Source organism: Papaver somniferum, chromosome 6, assembly GCF_003573695.1.
Source record: "Papaver somniferum cultivar HN1 chromosome 6, ASM357369v1, whole genome shotgun sequence".
Classification (NCBI taxonomy): domain Eukaryota; kingdom Viridiplantae; phylum Streptophyta; class Magnoliopsida; order Ranunculales; family Papaveraceae; genus Papaver; species Papaver somniferum.
The window spans coordinates 140,571,018-140,575,198 of record NC_039363.1 but is presented as its reverse complement, the minus strand read 5'-3'; positions in this window follow the sequence as shown (position 1 = coordinate 140,575,198).

The following is a 4,181-nucleotide window of genomic DNA, read 5'->3' as shown; positions in this document are numbered from 1 at the left end:
ACTCTTTATTTCAATCATTGAAACTTTCTTAGAGGACGTTATATAGTTGTTATTCACAAACTATTTTTTTTCAAAGCGATTTTCAAGTTATTGAAATTATCATAATGAAACATTCCAAGATAATACCAAATGAATGTATCACACAAATCATGTAAGATGTGACTCGATAATTTTCATATGATCTTATTCAGACTTTCGTCACGAATGTAAGATGAATTTGACCGAAGTGAAAGCTTGCCAACACATATTCCGAGAAATATATAAGCGAGATAAACTCAGCTCGAAATCTCAAATGTGGATAATAGAAAACTATATCGTAACACGGCTTATGTCTCTATATAGGAGATAAAGTAGAAATAGACTTTCCAAGTGATAGATAAGTTTCAGTCTCCACATACCTTTTATCGATGAAGTTCCACAAGCTCCCCTTAGTAGTTCTTCGTCTTCAAGAGATGAACGTCGTGAAGTCTAAAGCTCAACTACACAATCTATGTCCTAGTTCCGGGACATCTAAATAGGCCAGAAATCAAGACTCATAGTTTTGATCACTAACATTGACAAACATGCTTGGGATATCAACACATGCGAGTTCGACCGAGCAATGCTCTAACACTATGGACAAAAATGCTATCTCTATAAACGTACCACCAGTCTTCGATGACTCAAATTACTTATAGTGGAAAATTGCTATGTGTGCCTTTCTTCAAGCACGTGATTTTCAATCATGGGTTCGTGTAGTTTATGGATATGATCCTCCGGTTGTTACAGAAGGAGATGTAACTATTCCAAAGGATATTGGTGTATATGATCCTGTCGAGATTCTCGCTGCAAAGAAAAATTCTAACGAATTAAATGCTATCATCCATGCCATTACCCCAGATTTTCAGCACCATGCGACTACGTGCACTAAGTCTAAAGAAGCATGGGATATCTTAGAAACTGTATTCGAAGGAAATTCCTCTGAGAAAGAATCTAGGATTCAAAACCTAAATTCTGATTGGAAAAACCTTTGTATGGATGATGAAGATTCTTTTGATGAGTTTAATCAAAAGTGTCTGAGATTGTTAATGCATCTTTTGCATTGGGTAAGACTATTCCTGAAAAGGACATTGTGATGAAAATTCTCAGATCGTTGCCAGCAAAATACAATTCTAAGAAACATGCCATCGTTGAAGGAAATAACCTTGATACACTTTCTATAAATACTCTTGTCGGGAAGTTAAAGATCTTTGATCATGAGCATACATCCAAATCTGGGAAGGATATTGCTTTCAAAGCACAAAAGAACATTAAATTGCTTGAAAAAAGCAAAAGTGTTGGCAACTCTATTGTTGATCCTATTTAGACTGATTCATCCGATGAAGTTCTTGAAAATTCAGTTTCACTGATCACAAAACAGTTTAGAGATCTTCTTTTGAAGAGAAGTAAACGTTTCATCGGAGATAAACACGGGTCATCGGTCAAACCTCGTGACCGAGCCCCTCCGAAAAACAGGGAAACTATTGATACTGATGATGAGGATATGCCACAGTGCTTCAAGCGTAAAGGTTTTGGCCATTTTGCTAATGAGTGTCCAAATCGTAGAAAATACACTGGGAACAAAGGTCTTGCTGCAACTCTTGATGAAATGTCTGATCACTATGATTCGAACGATGATGAAAAGTCAGGTGTTGCACTCCTTGGTGAAAATATTGATTTTGATAATTGTAGCAATACGTACATCAATCTTGATATTATTCATGGAGAAACTTCGTCAACCACTATGGAGGATAAAATGGAGTTTTCCCTGTCTACTGAAAATTTTATTTCACATGTTTCAGGTACCTCAACTTGTTTTGCAGCATGCTCAGCTATGGTGTCTGAAACTTCTTCCACATTGACATGTTCTTATTGTATATTTAAGTGTCATGAACTCTCTAAGTGTTACAAGTACAAACATAAAATAAGATATGTCAATAAACTTCAACGGAGAGTAAATCGATTAGCAAACAAGCTCAAACTTGTTCAGACATCTGAGGTAAGTAAACTCAATTCTTCTCTGAAAAAGTTAATTTCTAAAGAAATGATTAGACCTTTCTGGAAAAGAACAAGTTCTAAACATTCTTGAAAAAGGTATTAAGAATTTCGTACGACAATTGAATGGTGGATAGATTATTGTTCACCCCAACACTGCTTGATCGTGTTGAAGGTGCATCTTGTCTCATGTGCCTGGTCAAAAAGACAAGAGTTGAGAACAAATCAGGATTTAAGAATTTTTTTTTTTTTTATTTTGTTTTCTTTTGGTTTTCTGGAATTCTGTTGATCTTTTCATATCATAAATTGGTATTGAAAAGGATTTCCTCTTTTGATTATTAAAAGAGGGTTAAATTCGAAAATTCAGCCTTTTTTAGGGATGTGAATTGGTCGTACGTGAATCATTTTACTTGTATAAAGGTTCTGTAACCTTACATTACTTTTTTCCTTCCTTGAAAACTCTTTTTATCACAAGACTGCTTGTAGAGTCTGTTTTATGTATTCTCACAATCCCATATTTGGAATGGAGACTCCAAGCATCATGTCTGCTGATGTAAAAGATGTTAATATGATTGTTAATCCATCAATCATGAAGGAAAAACATAAATCTCATTCCTCTACAACTTTAGAGAGAAAAAAAGAAGAATATGAAGAAACCAAGGGCTATCCCCTCTAATCTTCGAAAGTTTTCTGGTGTTCGTGAAGAGTTAAAGGAAACAAGGAAGGAGATTCAACACATAAAGGTTATTGTTTTGAGAACTCTTGTAATTCAGAAGGCCCTGGCTCGGCATCAGTCAAGAAGGTTTGTTGGAATTGACTACTTTCTTCATGAACCTTATGTTCCAATGGTTGTTGACGACAAGGAGTTCGGGGACGGTAAAGAATTTTTCAGAGGTCTTAATGTCTAGGAAACTTCTTATGAGAATTTATTCTTGTTTTTAAGAAGGATAACTAGAGTTTGGAATAGCCTATATTGTGATTACACATAGCTATTGTCAACGATTTTCATCTTGCAATGTTTTTAGATTTATTTATTTAAATTCTAAAGTTTGTTTGGAAGATGATTTTGCAGTATTAATCTTTATTGGTTTTATATATTGCAAATAATATTATGGGATATGTATGTTTACGATCGTGAACTATGATTTTCCCATCTATGTTAAAAGTTAAGTATATTGTGTCATTATGCACATATTGATGGAAAATATAATGAACTTTTGATGTCAAAGATTAAGTCTATGGTATCATTATGCAAATATTGATGAAAAACAGAATGAATCTTTGAATATTCCGCAGTATTGATCTTTCCCTGATCCACTTCTATGTGAAAGTGTTGTGTGGTTCCATAAGTTTTCGTATGTTGAGCATTTCTGATTACATTAATCATTGAGGTTCTTTGTGGTTAATTTAATTGAGTTTTCTGTTTACAAATTCATGTTTCATGTGATTTGTTAATGTCCAAACAAATCCTTCTTTTCTTACAAAAGTAAGGTCGCTCTTGTTGCTCTTTCGGGAATGACATTTTATGGGGGAGAATTCTTAATTGAACTTGTGCTTATCGCCAAATCTTTGAGGGGAGTGCGGTTGTGGAATATTATAGGATTTATCTTGTATCTTTATAAACTCCTTGATGAATACACTAAGTTTCGACTATGTGAAATCATCGAAACAAAGTTGATATGTTCTCTTTTAGTGATGAAGTATCTCTATGAGAATTTCATTATGATCCCGCTATTTTTCGTACCTTTGCCAATTTATATTGACAAAAAGGAGGAGAATTATTGTGTAGTTCACACTACAAATACATATGGTTTACAGATCATTATGTAAGGGGGAGTGGTTTTCATTGTGAGATGAAGTATTTAATAAGGGGGAGTGATACATATCACCGCAGTATTATTGTCAAAGTTGTGATACAATTGAACTTTGATGTTGTGTAATAATACTGTGACATTGTATAACAATAATTGAGAACAATTGTTTTCTTATTGTTATGATTACGGATCTTCAACAACTATGATGCTGAGTTGAACACGTTTAAAATCATTGGAGTACTTGGAAGTGACAAATATTTCGAGTAATGTTGAAAAACCAAGGAAATCAAGCATTTGGATGAGAAGCTATAAAGTTTATTTATTTTGTAATCTATATGAATTGATAGTTTTGTC